Below are 21,258 nucleotides of genomic sequence, written 5' to 3'. Positions count from 1 at the left end.
GACAATAACAGTGAGTGAAAGTTATCCAGCAAAGGTTGCAAAGCCAAGTTTCAATTGCTGGAGTGAATTTACACTACTAATTTACAAAGAAAATGTTTCCATGGAGAGACCAGGCCAGGATTTATCCTAGGGCTGATGCTGGTATGAATTGCACTGAAAGGAAAGCCTGGGCAAAGCACATAATGTGCCCTTGCTCTGCCAGAGAGGGAAGTTTAATTCCCAGGATGCCACTTGGTGTTCACACTGGGAAATTCCTGCAGGAAATTCCTTTCTTTCCATCCAAAGAGCTGTTTTTCAGAGTATTTCCCGTGTGCCACATTTTTATGATGTTTCATTCGTACGCTGGATATTTGTCTCTTTGCCGTATCAGAGGCAGTGTGACTGCTGCCTTCATTGTTATATTTCTACTTTCTCAGTGATATAACTGCAAAATATAGAACAAAACTCATAGCAAAGAGTATCACACTGCTTTGCAACCACAAAATAGAAAGCCAGAGAAGATTAAGTCTCTTCAGTTAGAAGAGCTTGTTTCTGATGTCCTCTCTTTTCCCAAGCCAGTTGCATGTTGAGATCAGAGAAGAGCTGTTTGTAGACCAAGAATCACAGTACAGACAGTAGGATTCTAAACTTTTGCAACAGGGAATTGGGGAACACTGAGCTGAGGGGTGCTAGAGGGGAATCTTGGGATTGCATTTCAGACTGAAGGGGTGCATCTAGTTTGTTGTTTTCCCTGCATCTGTTTGAACATGTTTTGAGCAATATTTCTGGCCTGTTGTGGTTAGATATAACATTTCTGTTAGATTTCCTGCGTGAAAAAAATGAAGCTCTTTCTTCTGTTTTTTCCCTTGGCTTTGTAGTTTGGGGCTGGCTGCTGCCTGGAGCCCTCTGTGATGATGGAGAGAGAGAAAAGTTTATGGAGGCATTTGTAGGCATGGCTGGAAAAGCAGAGCTGTCAAAGAAAGCATCAGAATGGAGAAGTGACAAAGTGGGAGGCAGGAAAAGTTATGAAAAAATTGAGTAAATATGGAAAAGTGTGGAAAAGGGTGAAATATTTATTCAGTAGAGAAATACTTCTAAATTACAGGCTGATCTCCTCGTTGTTCTGAAAATAAAAACCGCTGTGGCACAGCCTGAGGGCTCTCAGCCTTTATAACTCACAGCAAGGGCCTGGCCAGCAGCATCTGTGCATCTTGTCCATGGGAATACACTCCTGTTATGTGGATAAAGGACTTCAAAACCCATGAGTGTCCTGATAGTAAAAAAATTTAAAAATCAAAAATTTAAAAATAATGTATAGCTAGAAAGTGAGGGAAAGCAGACCAGAATTTGATGGATTTGTTTTCTATAGATGGAAACATTTAGAAGAGAAAACTGCAGTCATTGCATCCAGCATCTAAGTAACTCCTGAAAAGTAAAGTCAGAAGGTAATCCAGTTGTCTAAAGGTTAAGAGAAAATGTGAAGTGTATTACTGAGAAAAGTGATCCAAACCTTTAGAGGTAAGAGAGTGGCTGGCAATTTCATTGCATTTAATAGGATCTAAGGAAGTCTTTTTTTTCTTGCAGAAGTACTGCCTTATTATTAAGCAAGGTAAACTATGTTTATCCTATTCTGCATTTATTTTATCTATGCTTATAGATATTTTGAAAAGCACACAGATACACTTTTTGTGTTGTAAAATAGATGATAAGTTGACAGCAGAAAAAAGTTAGACATATTTTTGCTGGTTTTTTTCCTAGTAGAAAATACATTTTTCAGTTAAAACACCCAGAAAATAAGATTCTAGGAATATTTTTAGCTACAAAAATGGAAACTTCTAAGTAGTTCTTTCAAGCAATAAAGAAATCAAAGCTGCCTGCAGAACACAGGCAGTACTTATAAAAATACTGTTTTGCTGAAAACTTAATTTCACATCAAAATCAGTTTTGAGAGAAAGCTTTTCATCAGTCAAAGAACCTACCATGCTGTTTGATACCCCAACCAGTCCTACAGTGTCCTCTTTGCTGCTCCTGCCATCCTCCTGAAAATCTTTCCCACATCCCCATGGACATGTGGATCAATGCCCAAGCTGTGGAGAACTGCTCTGCCTCCAGACCATTTCCTAATGGGGAATGGCATCTGGGGGAGGCTGCTCCTAGAAGTTAAGTCTTCTGATAACAGCTGTGGATCCTCAGGATAAATTATTCTCTCAGGCCTCCCCTGCACAAGGATTGCAGCTGGTTGAGCATCTCCCATTTTTCAATAGCTCTTCACCACATTTTCAGCTGTTTAGGCACCAGCTGAGACTGCAGTGAGTCTCAGCTGTTCAGCACTTCTCCCATCCCTGGTTATGAGGAGGATCCAGCCCTGGAGCTTGTCTTCTCCATCCTTCTGCTGTTTCACTCTCTTTTGGTTTTTAGTGTCTGTATGAAAGAGGTCAATATATATAATGGTTTTAGAGCTGCTTTAAAATGTGTGAAATGATTAAGCAAAGCATCTTTGACTAGAAAAATGACAGAGTTTGACATGGGGTAGTCATGCTGTATAACCCAAATGCTGGTGGGAAGGTGTGCTGGCAGGTAAGGTGCCTCACACTGCTCTGTGACACACAGAGACAGCAGAGAAGGTCGCTGGGTCTATTTGTCTGTCCAAGTCTGACTTAACCTTTATCATCTTGCTGTTGGCACAGAGATATTAACCCAGGATCACCAGCAGGCATTAATCACCCTACTGTGTGAAAAAACAGAAGAGAAACAAAAAAACCCACAAAAAAGTAAAATCATAAGTAAAGGCTAGCTACGTTTTTCCTCTCTGAAATAATGGATTTCTTGCATTTATTTAAAGAACACAAAAAATGTCCCCAAGATTTTTATCTGTATATTAGCTTAAAAAACCATTCAAGGTTTCTGGCAGTTTTCAGACATTATCTCTAAATGAGAGCTCTTTTAGCATCCCTCACCACTGAGTCAGGATGTTCAGGGTATCAGAGGAGGCTTGTTTATCTGAAACCCACTGCTTTCTTTCCAGTTCCCAGTGTTGGATAGCAATCACTTCTGGGTGGCCTTACATCTGAAAGAAAGGATTGCTTTGTCATGATGCAATGACTTCTGAATAATCAACCACCAAAACAAGCCAGGCCACTGCAGTTTCTTCCTCAGACTCATCTCCATGAAAGAGGAAGATTCTATTCTGCTCTTCACAGCTGGTCTGTGGCTAGACAAGCGTGTTGCAGAATTGCTTTGACTGGGAACAGCAAGTGGATTTCTATGCTGAGGGCCTTAGAAAGGGACATGAACTAGCAGAGCTAGGACTGACACAAGATGCTTGGCCACCCTTGTTAACCCATTTGCAGTAATGAAAGAAAAAAGCAGCCCTTAAAATATATTTTTTAAGAAAAGGATAAAACTGTGGCACACTAAAGGGTTGATTTAATTGCTTGGGTACCTGTTTCTGGATAAATGCTAAATCTAATAGAAATACTCTGGGTTTCATGCATTTATCCAGACTTGTGAAACTTTCCAGATATTGATCTTTCAGATGTTGTATATAGAAAAAAGTGGGTAGTTAGAATTTATAAGGTTTTCTTAAATGAGGAACAAATAAGATACATTACCAGTGATGTGACTTTGCAATTTTTCAGTCGTAAATCTATATATTCAGTTAAAGCAAGTTTCCGTGACTGGTCTTTATAACCTTCCCATCATGGGTCTTAAAAACTTCAAAATGAATATTAAAGCCAGACTCTGATGAATTGATTGCTCTGCCCTGAGAAAAGCCATATTTGAGCCCAGGATGGTTTGGTCATGTCAGGATATATCTGAGGCTAGACACACTCAGCTGTACCACTGCAAAAAACATTTAAAAACTCATTCTGTCTTCTGCATTGCTGCCCCACTGCTTTCACTCCCACTTTTTCACAGAAAGCATAACCTAGATCTATTTTCTTGACAAACAGGGAGGATTTTCTCAGTAGGAACCTGGCTGTAATATGACATGCAGGCAGAAGTGCAGTGATTATCATTCTGTATGTGTGCTTTGGGTGCAGTGAGGGACCACACAGCAATTATCACTGGCTTGAAATTGTGCTTAAAGATGTTAGAGGCTCCAAGGGAAGATTGTTTGCATGTTTCTAAAACAGATGGGAAAAGTTTGAAGGATCGTGTCTGAAAATTCCTCTTTTTGATAGTACTCTGCAAACACACAGCACTCTGAGCTAAGGAGCAAGGGTCACTAGATATAAGACATTGTTGTAATGGCATTTTTCAGCTAATTTTGTCATTATCTTTGCACAGAATTCATCCACATTTGTAGAGGGGAAGTACAGAGATAAAAGATTCTTCTTAGAGTGCTTGCCAAACAAAATTCAAGTATTTGTTCATTTTGGATGGGTATATGTCTTTTGGCATTTGATGTCAAAAGACGTATACCCATCCAAAGAAGATTATTGATCTTCACTGCATGAATATAGCTAAGTAAGAGCCATGGGCTTTATGTGTAACAAACAGAACAGGCAAACATGCATGAAAAAGAACAGGGTTCAAGTTTTACAATCAATTTATTAATAATCTATTTGTGCTGGGGAAGGAGTAGATGAGACCATATTTAAAAGTACTAAGATGTTGCAATGCTACTCATTTAAAAAAAATCTGACCTTATGAAGAAATATCATGCTATACCTAAAAACTCTGGCTGTAAGCTTATTCCTGACTTTGAGTCTCACCCTGTCTGCTTGTGAAGCAGTGCTGTGGGCTCATTCACTTATTTCTTGGGCAGGTCAGTAAGGACAAATGAGGAAAACAGTGGAATAAACCAGTACTCAGCCTGAATGAGGGTAATAAAATGTGGTCAATAGTCTTTTCCTCATGCAGGTAATTTTTGCTGGAGGATGGAATTAATTTCAATGACTAAATAAAAAATGCTTACATTCCACATAAGTTCATTTTTGGATTTCAAAAATACAAGACCACAGGAAATCTGTTGCATGTATCTGAACTGATTAAGCCTGTTTGGCATCTATTTGCACTTTTTTTGGCTATGGTAGAAGTAATTTTCTTCACAGTAGCTGTTTTGGGGCTGTGTTTTGGGTTTCTGCTGAACACAATGTTGGTAATTCAGGGATGCTTTTGTTATTGCTGACCAGTGCTCAACAGAGTCAAGGCCTTTTCTGCTTCTCACACCACCCCACCAGACAGGAGGCTGGGGGAACACAAGGAGCTGGGAGAGGACACAATCAGGACAGCTGACCCAAACTGACCACAGGGATATTCCAGGCTATAGGGCATCATGATCAGTATATAATGCTGGGGGAAGACTGTTCAGGAGTTCACTGCTCAGGCACTGACTGACAGTTGGTGGTGAGCAATTATTCTAATTTTCATCACTTGTCTTAAGTTTTATTTATCTCTGCTGTCTTCCTTTTAATTACTGTTATTGTTGGCTTTGTTGATATATTCATTATTGTTATTGTTGTTATTGTTATTAACTCCTCTTAACCCAAGAGTTTTCTCCCTTTTTCCCTTCTCAATTTCTTGCCCCCATACAGCCTGGAGGAAGGTTGAACAAGCAGATGTCTGGTGCTTAGCTGCCAATTGCAGTTAAACAATGACATTCTTTCATGCCAAGTACAGTGCTACATATATTTTCCTGCTGTCTGGAACTGTTTATGAAGCATGTGTAATTCTTGCCAGACTGGTGCCTCTACAGGATGTGCTTGTACTGTGTCTTGCTACAGCCATGACAACAATGCTAGGACAGAGGGTGGAGGTACAAACATCGAGCAATTACTGGTAGTTTTATTCTCCTCTCAGTACTATGTGCCAAAAACATGTTCCCAGTTAGATTTTGTGGAATCCTAAGGCACACGAGACACATGGAGATGCAACTGCAGTCTTCTGTTTTATCTTGGGTACACTTAAGCCTAATGGACAGCTATTGAGTTTACTAGCTTGGAACATATACAGCACATCTTTAAGTTTTTCTGGTTTATATTATTAAATGTTCTTGCAAGTGATTTTTTTTTTCTAAATAAACTGTCATATTGCATTTGAAGGTAGCCCATCCCTGTGTAGCAGGTATTTGGCAATCTGAAACTCTGCAAGAAGTAATTTGACACAAATCCAGCTCCCTGTTCAAAGAGATATCAACCTTCCATAACAAGCCGTAATTCCTGCTGAGAATTCAGTGCATACTTAAAAAGAGTTTCTTGTATAAAACTATCACTCTAGTTGACCTCATAGATGAAGATCTTTGTGCAGAACCAGCAGAGGTTATGACTGATCACCAGCGAAAGTACTCGCATTTATTAAAGGACGGTGGAAAAGGTCCAAGAACTGCTTCACCTGAAGTACCAAATTCCCTTAACAATAGTGTTCCACTAAAAATTGAGCTGTTAAAATGCCTTGTCTCTATGAGGCAGAAAAATAGGTTGTGGTTTTACTTTCAGGAATCTCAGACAGTATGCAAAAAGGAACAGTGACGTGTCCGAACAGGACACAGAGAACAGTGAGGTGACTTGGAGACTCCAACTCCACCTCCATCCCAAGTAATCATTGCTTGGGAGTCCTGGAGCATGTGGACATTTTCTTTCCCCTCGAAGTGAATGCCTGGGGGCTGCTGGGGGACCCCTTGGTGCTCACACAGATGCAGTGCTGGGACTGGATATCATTGCCATGGCTAGACAGAAAAACACTTGTAAGCATGACCCCTACATCTGAACCTGTCAAGAATTTGTAATTATGGACTAATCTGCAACCTTTATGCATTTCACCTTCTCTGTTTTGGAGGTCTGATGCTCAAGAAATTACAGCTCCAGCAGTATTGTCTAGAGGTGGTACATCAGAAAAGACTCAAAAAGGCAAGGCTGTTTTCTCAAAAAACAGCATCATATATAAGTTGAGCTGTCTCCACTGGAATCCTTCTTCAGAGTGTCCAGGGGAACTCAGGATATCCTTAATCTCCTGAAATGGAATAGAGAAATTAGAAGTGCTTGTAGGCTTCCAGGGTGACTGTCCATAGCTTTTTTCTGTAGCCTGGCCAACCATAATGACCAGGTAGCAGCCTTGAAACTAGGATGCAAGTGAAGACAATCTGAAAAATTAAAACATCAATGCCATTTCACTTTTTCATTAGTAAAAGTGATGCTGACAAGAAGAATATCATGATATGCCATTCATCTGCAGCTTCTTAGTAGTAATAAGATTTTCAGACCTAGATCATTGAATCTAGATTTTTCAGAGGAGACAAATGGATTCATTTGAGGGCAGAAAGTGTGAAACAAGCTGAGAATCATGCATTGTCTCTACTTATCATCATGCTATATGTCTGAGATAATGAGTGACAAGTTCTGTGCCCAATGACACGGAAAACAAGAAAAAATTATAGCATTAATCACACTGGTGTCAGTTCTCTGGAGAGCTGACACTTAGCTATGCATTAGATCTTGTAGTTTACAGTGTAATTAAATTAATTTCTCTAGCTAAATGTGTATTAAATTAATCCTTATTAATCTTATATGAAAAGGCATTAGAGTGGATCTGAGGGTAATGATAGCATTATTTCATTTCCACACACAAATAAAGAGATGGTATTAACAGATATCATGAGATAAATATAAGGATAGAATAACTCCCTTATCAATATCACACCAAAGGTCATTCTACTCAACTTTTAGGTCTCCACCAGTGAGTAGGAGTGGTAGCTTATGGACAATAAGAATGGAGGTATATCCAGCCAGTAGATTAGGGGTTCTTAAGATAAAAGTAGAATGTGAGCTATTGTGCTTACTAAGCATTAAAAGAACCCTTACATTAGTGATTTTGGCCACTGAAATATCCTGCAAAAACAAGTCCTATAATTTAATTGTAGCCCATCAAATAATTCTAAATTTTTTATCCTATCATTTCTATTTGCAAGCACAGCTTATGGATATTGGCAGGACTGGGAAAGCACTTTTAGCACCTAAACAAGCTTTCCAGGACTGTCTTTCCTTCAGACTTTGAGGAAGTTGGCAGAATTTGTTCACAATCACATTGCTGTAAAGATCATGAGATCTCAAATAACATTAGAGATTAGAGACAGAGGCCAAAAAGAAGCCCTGTCCACTCAGTATTCATGTGTCAACTGAGATCAGTCCAATGCTTCCTTATAAACATCAATAGATAATAAAATTGAAGTGATTGCCTGAACCAACAAACTAACCCATCCCTAATGGAAATAGTACTGACAGGACTTTGAAAGGCAGTGATGGATGAGAAAGGAAATTGAGAGAAAAAAAACCCCAGAAACTCTGAGATGTTTGACTCAATTTTGTGTGATGTCTCTCTTGGGGAAGAAGAGGATTTGGAGATTAGTGGCTGTAGCCCTCTCAAGCAAAAGAATCAAAGATAAAAGGTCTTTACAATGCAGTGAGTTGGCACAGGACGTGGGATAATGTTGCTTTGATAGATACTGCAGGGTATCATAGCATTGTACTCACATTTAGACTATGGATTGGATTAAGAGACAATTAAAGCTTAGTTTTCTTTAAATATTCTTTCATGTTTCAAGGAAAAAAACATTGCTTACTGTTCTTCAAAGCTTAAATTATTCATAGAATGCTGAATGGATTTTTTTTTATTCCTAATTGGAATCCTTTATTTTAGAAAGATGTATTTAATTTTCAGTTGAATTGAAAAGTCATTTCAAAGACGAGTATTTTCCTTTTGTGAAAAATTTCCTTTTCTTGTAATTTTTCTTCCTTTTGAAAATCCCATTCAAATATAAAGGCAAAAATGAAGCTACAGGCATTGCTCTTAAAAGTGCATCTCTGTCACTACTTTTTTGATGCTGAACATGATAAACTCTTTGATGTAGCCTTAAGAAGATCCAAATGTTCTTGGATTCATGCAAACAAAATGGATATATCTTCAAAGCAGAAAATCTTCCAGCTCTTTTTGTCTATAACAGATAAGAACCTCTTAAAAAAATGGCAGAATTTATACTTAAAAAAAAGGATAGAGTTTCATAGATAGCTGTATTTCATTCTTTTCACTAGCTGGTGATGCAGGCGCTACAATTATTTGTTTGCAAGATATAAAATGCTTTTATTCCAATGGCGTTTACTTGCCAGGATATTTTTGTATGACCCTTATGTACATTTTAAAAATCAAATATGTTTTTCTCACTGGTCCATAAAAGTCCCCAGCTGTCTTTGCAGGAAGAGAGACATCCATCAGTAAGAAAATGACAGAGCAACTCAGGATCTGCAGTTATATCATCTGCTAGTGATTTACTCTTGGACTATATTGTAAATGAGCTCAGACTCATAAATACAAACACCAAGAAAATGCATGGCTGGACTCAACCTTGATTAACATCTAACAATATTATTGGTATCTCCAGACAGTGTACAACCTCAGACAATATTATTAAAATGCATTACACAAAATGAAGAAGTTGTGATTTTTGTTGGTTTCAGCTGCTAGAACATGTCAATCAGCCATGAAGCCATGGAAGACCAAGTATTTTGGAATCACAACTTCTAGGAAAAAAGGGACCAAAAAAGATTCCATTTTACTTCATAAGTTGCTTGGACACATTTGACAGAAATTTTTTGGACAAAAATTTATACAAAAATGAAAAACTGAAAAGGATAAACTATTTTGAAATTGTATGTTTCACTCTGTTGATCAAAGTATTGTTTAATTTTCATTGATCCTTTCAATGTCATTTGAACAAAAAATAGGAGAATCCTGAGTATCTAAGACTTATCCATTATAGTTTGGTTCAATCATACTTGGAAAAAGCTTAATTCAAAGTTAAGATTAAGTCAAAGTCTCATTCTCCAAGACTTCCTGTTATGGAATAAAGTTTGAAATTAAACAGTTTCCTTTGAAATAAAGAATATGGAGTTAAACTGAGGTTTCATTAGAAAGAGAGTGTCCAGCACTGATCAGTTTTTATGACAGCTGGGAGGAGATAAAACATAAAGGTATCATTCAGATGGCTGAGGTAGCATCCTTGAGTGACCTCTGATATTAGGAATCTTCTACCTAGTGCCAAAACACTGTCTTTCAACTTCCATGAAGTAACCAGTGCTGGTACCCCTGTCTGTGTGTCAGGCTGGAGGCTCCCAGAGAAAGGGCTCACATGATTTCATGCTCCCTAGACATGATGTTCTTCTCTACTCATACTGTGTGGAACACACAGTGCAGGAAAGAAGGAGAAATTGAAACTGTCCTTAAAAAGCAGAATTCTCACAACAAAACAAGTCAATGCAGAGGCACCTGCCAGTGACCTTCTAAAATTATGTCAACTTTGTAGCTTTGTCTGAGTTTTGTAGAGAAGCTCTAATTTGGTTTGGTTAGAGATGTATGGACAGTTGGAGATGATGAAAATTAATGTGGCAAATGGAAAATAAGTTTGTGCAAGCCACCAGAAAGTGAGTTATGTTGTTTTCTACAACTGTTTCAAGCTGGAGACAAATGGTTGTTTTTCTTAAACACAACAGTAAAACCCAGATGCTGGAAGCTGATTGACAATTCACATACCATTGCCACAGCTGTGATTCAGAATTTTGGGCTCACTCTCAGAACAGTGTATGAGGCCCCAGAGCAGAGTCTTCTGCCTTCCTGTGGATGCTTGTAAAGCTACTCTCAACCTCCAGATACTGTGGAGCACAGGTCTGCTAAGAGCTGTGAAAAGGGGAGAAATGCTTTTATCCTGCAAGAGTAAATCCTAAGTGCTTGAAAAGGTACTGATGTGCTACAACCTGGAGAAAAATGGAGCCATTTTCTGTCCTGTTATTTAGACAAGAATGGTTGAGCCCCCCCTTAAAAAATGTGCAAAGTTTTTCTGACCTTTTTGGGTTTTTGGGCTCTGTTGTGTAGCTGACATTCTAAGCCTTGCTGGTGAAGTTCCTCTGCTGATTCAGAAATGAAAGCTGACAGGAAACAGAGGCAGTTTGTTCTGGCGCATCCAGAGAGAAGTGTCCCTGTACATATCATTAACTGTTTTTTCATACCTGGCAAGGAAAGCAGGTGACTGATAAATGATTATTCTCTTACCTTCTGGCTACATTTGAATGATCAGGATTGCAAGCAGCTGTTGCAATAGCCTTAACAGAAAGCACTCTTACTCTACACTAAAGACTTTTCCAAAAAAGCATAGTAGAAATGTGTAAATGCCTTTTCTCTCAGCGGCATACAGAAAAGTTCCCTGGATCTCACAACCAGTGATGGTACTTTTTGCAGTTAAGGGGAAAGCAGAAGCTGGCTGAAGTCTTTCAGCCACATCAGTTTCTGATTCCTGCTCCCCTCTTTTCTAAGCATTTTTCTGTGCCTTTTTGGTCTGGGCACACACGAGTTCAACAATCTGTCACTGCTTCCCTAGGAAAATGGGGTATTTCAGTATTTCCTGCATGCAGAGCCTTGCCTCCTGGGTTCAACATCTGCAGACAACAGCCAAAGGCTATTAGCATTACTTTCTGTATTGTTACAGAGCCCAAAAATTCCAGGCAAGAATCAGGCCTGATTGTGATGGGCGTTGAACAAGCACAGCTGGAAAGTCCTGCTCTGAAGGGTTCATGGACCTTTCAGCAGTAGTCCTGATTATAATAATTTACAGACTTACTCTACTAGAACCTGGGGAAATTTAGCCTGTGAAATATCTAAGTATGGTGTGGAGTAACTCATGAAAATGGCACAAAGGTGTATTCACATAAAAAACTTAATCCATGTGCCAAGATTTAGGAGACTAATTTCTTCCATAGCCACCGGATGATGGGGAGGATACAAGAAGCAATTCAGAGCCCTGCCCTGAATTGCAACCTGGAAAAGCTCTTGCTCCATATTCCCTGGAAAAAAGAACTCAAAACCTTCCAAGATGGACACAAATGGTGGGTTTCATGTTCAGGCAGTTTTAACACCTCTGAACCCAGAGTTTCACAAAAAATGATAATAAGTCTGATTTAAAGCATACTAACACTAAATAATTCTGAGAATATGTTCAGTTTTATAAAATTTTAAATGCATTGTACAATTAAGTTAGTTGGAATGAAAAGGCTTGATATAATAATTGGAAGTTTTAATTTTTAGTGTCATCTTGATCCATTTCTTCTTACCTTACTACTATATTAAATCTGATTTTAACTTCATACCTAATGTTATGAGCATACAGACTTTTGCATTTCAATGTCAATCTAAGTAAAATTAATGGAAACTTCTTAAACCTAACAAAGAAAAAAGCTTCTATGTTCATACAACAGTTTTAGAAGCTATTATCATTCACCAACATAGATGCTGTTTGCCTATAAAAAGATAACCTAGGCCATATATGCAATATATAGACATTTAGATGAAACATAGGATTTTTCTATGAAGAGAAAGACATCGTATATTTTAGCATAATGGAAGATTTGCAATAGCATTGTTTTTCCCCACAATCTAGGATTACTAGAAGGAAGAGAAGAATGAAAGGTCACAACAGATGATTCTGAAGGTCTGTACAGCTCAATATCCTCTCTCTATCTGGGTCCCTGAGCAGGTGACTGAAGGGGAGCATAGACACAGGAGAGCCCAGGACCAGGCTGGATGTGCCAGGCACAGCCATGGGTCCAAAGGCTTAGGAGACCAGAAGGGCTTCTGAGTATTCAGGAGCTCTTAATGAGCTGATTGTCCCAGACTTGTCCAGCCTCCCATGATCCCATGCAAACTTTTAGTTTCACAACACCCTGCAGCCAGACCATTCACACCAAGTGTTTGAAAGTGTGTTTTGAATAGGTCTCCTTTTGGTTTCCTTTGATGTTCCCTGTTTTTTACTGAGAAAGCCAGAAAATTAGTAGCACCTGATTCACTTTCTCCCTGTGTCCATGATTTTATGGAGTTTGAAAATTCTGGAATGCAGGAATTTTATTCTAAAGGAATTTCTGTGCAGCAGACTTACGGTTCTCAAAACTTTAAGGAGAAGATTGTAATTAGCAATGATGTCAGCCCCTTCAATAGCTCATTCTCTAGTGGCTTTGCATATGAAGCATATGTAGCATATGAAGACATTCTTTTCTAGGTATCAAATTGTCAGAATCTATTTTTGTTAGTGAACTGAAGGGAAGCACAGATACATGCACACATGCAAAACAACAAACCTTTCATTTGCTTTCTGAGAGAGGAGACAAAAAACCAGTGCTTGCCAACTTCATATTGTTTAGATGGTTCCTAAATATCATGGAGGACTGTGAAAATTCCCATTAGCTGCAGATACAAAAGTCTTATATTTGATTAGCTTATAAAAACTACTTTATACCATGTAAAGATTTGCAGATTTGCAACTTTTTTAGGATATTTTGAAGTCCAGATACTTAGTGTTAGAGCCTGAATTGATTAACTGTGGCTCTAGGTTGAGAAAGTGATGCACGTTCTAATGGTCATAGGCCATCTTTCAAAAAAAGCCACCTTTCTGTCATCTCAGATTGTTTGCTATGGTGACTCACAAAGTCTGAATATAGTTCTTAAACATTTTCAAGTATTATTCTCTACATGCTCCAAGATTATGGCAACTCCAAAGGCTTGCTGACATTTTCGAAGCTACTGAGTAGCACTGAGATATTTATGTAATTCATCTGCAGTAAAGCAGGTGAGGCAGCTGAAGAGAGAAATGCTTGATTTGATTGTTGATGTTGCTGGATTGTTGTTCCATACAATGTGGAAACTGAAGGCATTATGGACAAGAACAGGTCAGGACAATTGGGGATAATTTTGTCATTTATGATGCACGGTATCCCTATCATACTCAATAGAGATACCATCTGTTATCAATGAGGCTTCAAATAAGTTTTACATCATTATTTGCTGTTATAGCAGTTATATGTTTCAAGTACCATGATTTTGCATTGTTAAAATTAATTTGGAATATTATGAATAAGCAGTGAATTTCTGCTGAGGAGTGCTGGAAGATCTTCACCAGATAAAGATGCCCTGATTTTGGATAACCTGTCAGGTAACAACAGCTGGGTTGCAGCTGTCTGGAGCTGGAGACAGAGGGCAGGGGCCAGACCTGGAGGTGTTTTTAAAAGACATGCTTCTGGCTTTCCTTGGCTCCCAAGGAGCCACTTGTGGTTCTAGAACAGCCTCAAGAGAGTGAACAATTTATAAAGTTATAGGCAGAGAGTCTTTGCCTCATTTTTTCAGAAGTCTGTGGTGTATTATGTTAGTCATTATTACTATTGATAGCAATGTGTGCTATATTCCACATATTTATTATGCTTGGGATTAACAACAGATGCTGTAGGATGATAATACTAATGCAAAAGGAAAAATAAAGCAACAAGTTAAACAACTGTGCAATTGTTCATTGCTTCTTCAATACCCCATTAATCACACAGCTCACTGATGGATATTGGCCACCAACCCATGTGACAGATGGGGAATAAAAATCAATGTCTTTTAAAAACCACCCACAGCAATATATTTCAGTTTTACATTTTGGGCCTGCAACTCTTCTCCTAGCCATGAGCTAGTGCAGCATAAATACACATCTCTGTGAATAATTGCAAATCATCTTTAAGACAAAATGTAGGGACACTGCTTAGAAATAAGTGAACTTATTTTGGAAAATATTTTCCAATGCATTATGGAATTTATGCTACCTGTTCATACTAATATAAAATGTAATTTATTATGTAATTTATTATATTAAAAGTCAAATGGAAGTAAGGAATTGTCATTGAGACACTGATCTCCAGGTGATACCAAGAGTCATATTTGAAAGCTTTTTATAGAGATAGCATAAAGGAGGGCTAATTCTTTTACCCTGTACCCTTCACTACCATACTTGTTCTTCAATCCTTGTGGCTTCTTCTATTGTCAAGACCACAGCTAACTTAAAAGTCAACTTGATTAATCTTCTTCTCTTCAAGTAATTTTCAAAATTTACTAATTTAATAGCATTATAAAATATTTTATAGTTGATATGGGGGTATCTTCAGAATTTTCATGTACTTAGGTGTATAGATACTGTGTTTGTTTTGAAAATAATAAAATTTAAATAATTGCTTTATCCTCAACCAAAATTACTTGGGAAGCCAAGAAGAATAGCTTTAAATATTTTTTGGATAGAAAATAAATTTCTAAACTTTAAATGTTTTGTTTACATATTTGAAAAAAAAGGTTCTGATTTCCATTTCTAAGTGAGGTTTTTCAGACTTCTAGACTGCACAAAGACATTTCCCTATGTCATGTTGTCAGGCATAGGCAACAATGCCAATAAATAAACTCCCGCTCTGATGAAAGTCACCCACTGAGTCACACCCAGTTTGCTCCTTTCCATTTTGTTACTTCACTCTGTGACACCTGACACATTTGTTTTCGATTACTGAACTCCTTTAAGCATATCCCTTATCTAATTTTCAGAGCATCTGTCTCTTTTGAAAGATATACCCACCTAATATTCCACTCATGGTGCTTATTTAGATCAAATCCAAAATGTGAGTGCACTGATTCCTGTCAGTGCCCTAGTTCCAGCCAGGACAGGGTTAAAATAAAAATTAAAATTAACCCTGTTCTGGCCAGAATCAGGCTACAAAGAAAAACCTTTTGCTAGAAAAATAATAATTCTGAATTCCATCAGGATGAAAAATGATGGATGCAGGATTCTGCCACATCTCTCAGCTTGCAACCCCCTGGGCAGAAGGCAGATAACCAATAACAGCTCTTTGGATGGCTTACCTAAAGTAGATGTGCAGGCTGCAGCAGAAAGGGGCACAGAAAATGTGGCATTATTACCTGAACAACAAAGCAATGGAGTGGGACAAAAGCCAGGAAGAAGAAGCTGGCTCCAGCTAGCTGTCCCAGCAGCAGAGCCCCAGCTGCCCTCAGAGGTGCCAACAGGCTCAGAGCAGGGCTGGGCTGGTCTCACGTGTGCCGCATGTGCTGCGTGGATGAGAGACAGCCCAGCAACAGGATGGTGGTGCTGGCCCTGAGCAGTTTTAAAGTGCTGACATCATGCAGGCAGCTACAAAACTCAAAGCAAGATTTTTGGCCTTTTTCTTTAGTGGTTAGATATATTGACAAAACAAAATCCTGCGGCCAAGTTTGATTGGCTGAGTACATTTAAGGGCATATAACATTGTCTTGCCAATCTAAGTTTTAGATACAGCCTTTTTTGTTGCTTCTGGTGCTACTGCAGATGTGGGGGTTTTTATCAGATATTTCGCTGCTAATATTTTGTATTTTGTTGTTGTTGCAGTTTCTGGTTTTTTTCCTAGAAATTTTCTTAGCAGTACTACTAAAAGAATAAGCCAGTAGCTGCACAGCAACACTGTTGAAACTTCTAGTATCCAAGGCACCCACAATTAAAACCCGTTATTTCACGGTTTTTTACAAGATAATAAATTTCACAATATCCTATTAAAAGTTAGCTACCAAAATACTCATTAAAAACCAATTAAACATCTTTAAATGTTGAACAGCTGTAAGAATTTTATATTGTGACTGAACTGTCAACAATAACATTTTATTAGCAGCTCTCTACATGGTAAAACTGCAGGAAGCAGATGCAGTACATCTGAAGCTTATGAAAAACAATTTTACAAAGTGTAAAATCAGAAAATCTGAATATGTTTCCATTAAAGGCTTTGATGGTCATAAACTGATTACAGGCAGAACATCAAACATCAGGATAAAATCTATAGCATATTTGTTGTCTTATTTAGCATGAGTTCTAACATCATTATAGTGCAAGGATTTCATACTGCCAGAGCTTCATACCTGCTCAGTGTTTCTCACAGGCAGTTCCTCCAAGCACTGACTTCCTGGTCCTTGCAGCACCCATCTGACTCCAGATCCCACCAATCCACTCTTTTATTCCACTTGTTCTTATTGACTACAGGTGTGGTTAAGATCAGGCCTGCTTCTAATCTTTAATTGGTCCAGCTGCAACTTGAGGGATAAAATTACCTTCTATACCACCTTCATTTACCTGTACTCTATCCCCCTACACATATTAAACATCCCAAACACGGTGTGCTCCAAAGAGGTCTATGATACAGGGATCCATATCAAGTGTTGAAGACACTTCTAAAAAAAAAAAAATTAATGCAGCGTAAAACATGTGTTCACTAACAGAAACTACAGATGGTCCCAGCCCAGAACATGATCCAAGTACGATATGTGGTACAAAATTTAGCCTCAACATTATTTACAGTGGACAGCATAAACAAAGGGGAACAGAATTGCTGCATCTTGCAAATGAAAAGGAGAGTTATCAAATTTGCCATTTCTCTACTCCTATGACCTTTTAAATGTGCCCATATAACTACTTAGACCAAACTGGAGGATGAACGGCTCAATTATTAATTGGGAAAACAAGTTGCCATTGGAGAATGACCTGCTACAGCCAAAGTTTTCTACTTCTGTTCATCTGTTACTATCTTCCATCTGGAAGACACAAGACAGCTGCCCCCTCACCCTCTCTCCTCCTGCCTCAGATTTCCTGCAGGTTTTGCAGATCTGGACTTATTTATACTCAGGTATGGGTTCTCACTGCAGCACATGTAATCTGTGGAGGATGCACTCCAGCACTGCTGCCAGAATTCTCTGCAAGAAAGGAGAGAGAAGGGCACCAGAATCCCACCAGAGATCTGGAGAACAAGGAGATGGAAACTGAAATTATACTGCCCATACTGGATGCAATGACAACGTTTTAGTGTGTGGGTTTTTTCTGCACTCAAGGGCCTTTGGCAAAGGAAGCTTTCACTTCGTGTCAAAACAGACAGAAAAGGACACAATCGTATAAACAAGAGTATCTGGGGATTAAGACTAAAGTACAAAATAAGAGGCATGTGAATATGACACCCAAATACACCTGCATGCTTCTAATTTGCAATCCCTTATTAATTGTATCAGAGCATCACGACCCCCTTATCTCATATGGCAAACCCAAGGTAGGTTTGAATACTTTCTGGATTATGTAGTTCAGATAAAAATAAAACTCGGTTACTAAGTAAATCGGATCTTACAGAATCAACCTTTGTCTGTTACAGAGTCAAGACAAAGATGTTGTCTTCTGGCCAGAAAAAAATTATATAAGTTTTAATAGCACATCTAAAATGATCCTAGATCTGCACCATTTTTATTTGGGTTTTGCAAAAAGCCTTTGCAAAATCTTTAGGGAGATAGATACATCTAAGACACAGAGTCAACCATCATGCTTCAAAGGAAGAAAAGTGTATTTTTTTATATTTCTAATACCGGAGCTTGTAATGAAACAGAGCACATGTTTTTCTCCATTCTGCTGTCAGCTATTTTTTGCTTCTCTTCATTTGATGCTTGGCAACAACAGAATTCATTTTCCCTGTCTGCGTTGACTGAAGTGATGTGGTCTCTTCCTTCCTTGCTCTCAGCGCTACTTGAAAAGTACTGTATATTAGCAGAGGGTGAGACAAGCCATTCAATATTAACTTTACAGACTGAAACAGTAGCTATTTTACAAATTAGAAGTATAAGATGAGAGAAGACAAGTCATATATACCCTGACAGGTGAGTCTAAATCAGAGTATAAATCAGAGCAACATCACAACACAGATGAGGCAATTCTGTAAAACTTGAATCCTCTTTACTAGCTTCAGCTTTATGAAGAAAAAAGTTGCTTATCACATGGCTCTTGTGCAAACACCTGTTCTGCAAATTAACCAGTGATTTTCACCTCCAGTGAAGTCGATAAAGTATTTCAAACCCATCTTTACATTATGCTCATTAAACAAAATGGACATGCAATCATTCTGTTCTAAAACATGTAAAGAATTTCTCTAGAGCCTTGCTTAGTCCTCTTCTCCACACTGAAAATAATTATATCCTCAGAGTGAAGTGCCATACAACTTTGGTAAGGACAGCAGAATGACTCATTTTCTGTTCTTAGATGGTCTGTGCAACAATACACATGTTTGGAGCAGGAGGTGATGAAATAAGACATTACACCAAAGGTTTTCCAGAGGCAGCTTAAAAACTCTACTCCCTGAACCATTGCAGCCAGCTTCATTTAGACCATTCCCAATCAAAGATTAGATTGAAAGAGCGTATCCAATAGGAACTCATCAACCCGTGTCACAAAAGAATTAAAAGCCTCAGAAAGAAAACCCTTCTCTGAACCCAGGCCAAAGTCTAAATTTGCTCTAATTTCAACAGTCTGGAGCAATCACACCAAGCATCTGCCAGGACAGCCAGCCATCCCTACAGCCTGAAGACCTGAAATTTTCCAAATTTCTGTCCTGGTTAACAACTGTCATCTTTTAAGACAGGGAGGGCCAGGAACTCCTTTGGATGTAAAACATATGTTTTGCATTTTGCAGGTGTGATTTGAGCCCTGTTCTCACAACAGGATAATTCCTTTCCTTCTGTGTGTGAGCTGGCAGGAAGAACAGGGACAGAAGGTATTATTCCCAATATAAAAAGGGAGAATTTAGGCACAGAGGAGTAAGGATAAATATTTATTAATTTGAGTGTCCTGTTTGAAGAAGTAGGGTCTGAATTTCCAGAGAGCTTTGTGCTATTTAGAAATTTGCTTTCAAGATAAGACAAATTGCAGAGACTCCAGATGTGGTTGCTATTTATGCTTTTATAAACCGGAGCTCCCAAGTCCGACAGCTGGAAAATGGGTAAAAAGAAAACAATCCCAAGGACCACCTGTGAAAACTTTGATTTACCTGCACTGTCCAGGACTACACAAAGCATCAGTGGGTAAATTAGAACTAGGCCCCAGTTTCTGGGACAATGTTCTTTGCATACGGTGACTCCTTTACCTTTAGTACCTGCTTGATCCTCAGCTCAGGGTCTGTGTACTAAAGCAAAATTGAGCTCCTGATTCATTTCAAACCAGCTCTACACTGGGCAGCACAAAAGAAAGTCCTGCAGTTAAAGACCACAATATCCATGCACAGTGCAATTTCTAAACCAGTCATTTTCTCCACATCTTCTCTATGTTTTGGAAAAAAAAAAAAATTAGAAACAAAAAACCCAGGCAAACAAAACCACAGTAGCTCATTTAAGCAAGGAGTCTCAGACTCTGAAATTTGGGCATGTCATCTTTTGCTTGTTGGAGCAAACTGAAGAAAATCCCATAATTTCATCATATTGACAAATATCTTTCCCACCAGAAACATTCTGGTTCACTGTTGCTTGAGCTAATGAACCTTCAGTAATGCATTGTCATCCTCCTTGAGGACCAGCTCTAAAGAGGGAAAGAGATGTTCTGAGACCAAGAGATACAAGTCTTCTACCAGAAATAAATGAGCTTTGGAAACTCTGGTTTTTTTCCCAAGGAAAGGCAAAATATGGACACTATAAAGCCATTCTCCATCCAGCCCTTCCCACCTCTGGCTCTTCCTCCCTCTTTATTGGGCAGTTCTTCTGCACCAGCTGAGCTTCAATGCTGAGATAGATAGGTAAATGCATTTTGGGATGCAAATGGTAAATTCTGGATCTAAATGAAGTGTACCTGGCTGTGTGCTACCCCACAGAAAGTCTTGCTTCACTTTATTATGATTTTAATTTCCAGGAAGTATACCTGGCAAGCTTTAGTAAATAATTAGTCTGTAAAAAATACACGAGCTGTGATAAGAAAAGTTATATCCCCTATGTATTATTTTCCATGTTTTTATTTTTTGCTCTAAAAAAAGGAAAAAAACCCAAAAATCCCCAAACACAAAACAAAACACCTTTTTTTTTTTAGGTAATCAGAACAGTATATTTTTCATTGACCTTTATATTAAAAAATTGAAGTATGTCATCAGAAATTAAATTAAAATATGCAGTCTGTGGTACATGCTTAAAAAGAGAATTTAATTTAAAATGCTTAAATTCTGGAGAAGTTATATAACTGAAAAAAATTAGTAGCGAGAAATTTTAAGTAGGTTTAAAATAAAGCTGGATCTGAAAGTAAAAATTTTATTTCACTACTTTTTTTCCAAAGCAATGTACATACTGGCTTATGAAAATTATTCTTAAATTCATGCTATATTTTGATCTTTTGTCAACAAAAAAAATAACTTTACAATGCAATTGAGATGCATTTCTTAACACTTATTGAAGTTTTTTCTTTTATTCTCTTGATGTGACATTTGGATAAGTGATTTGCCTAAATTTGAAAGTCAAAAAAAAAAAGAAGGTAGGACACAGTTTACCTTTCCATTTACAGAGTTAAATTTTAATAGATTTTTTTTCAGGTCAGATCTTTAGGAATTATTCTTTTGACCAGTTACCAAATTGGAAAAAAATTCACCCATACACCTCCAAAGAAGTTTCTTGCCTCATCATTTC

The sequence above is a fragment of the Serinus canaria genome, chromosome 2, assembly GCF_022539315.1.
Source record: "Serinus canaria isolate serCan28SL12 chromosome 2, serCan2020, whole genome shotgun sequence".
Taxonomy (NCBI): domain Eukaryota; kingdom Metazoa; phylum Chordata; class Aves; order Passeriformes; family Fringillidae; genus Serinus; species Serinus canaria.
This window is presented reverse-complemented; position numbering follows the sequence as displayed.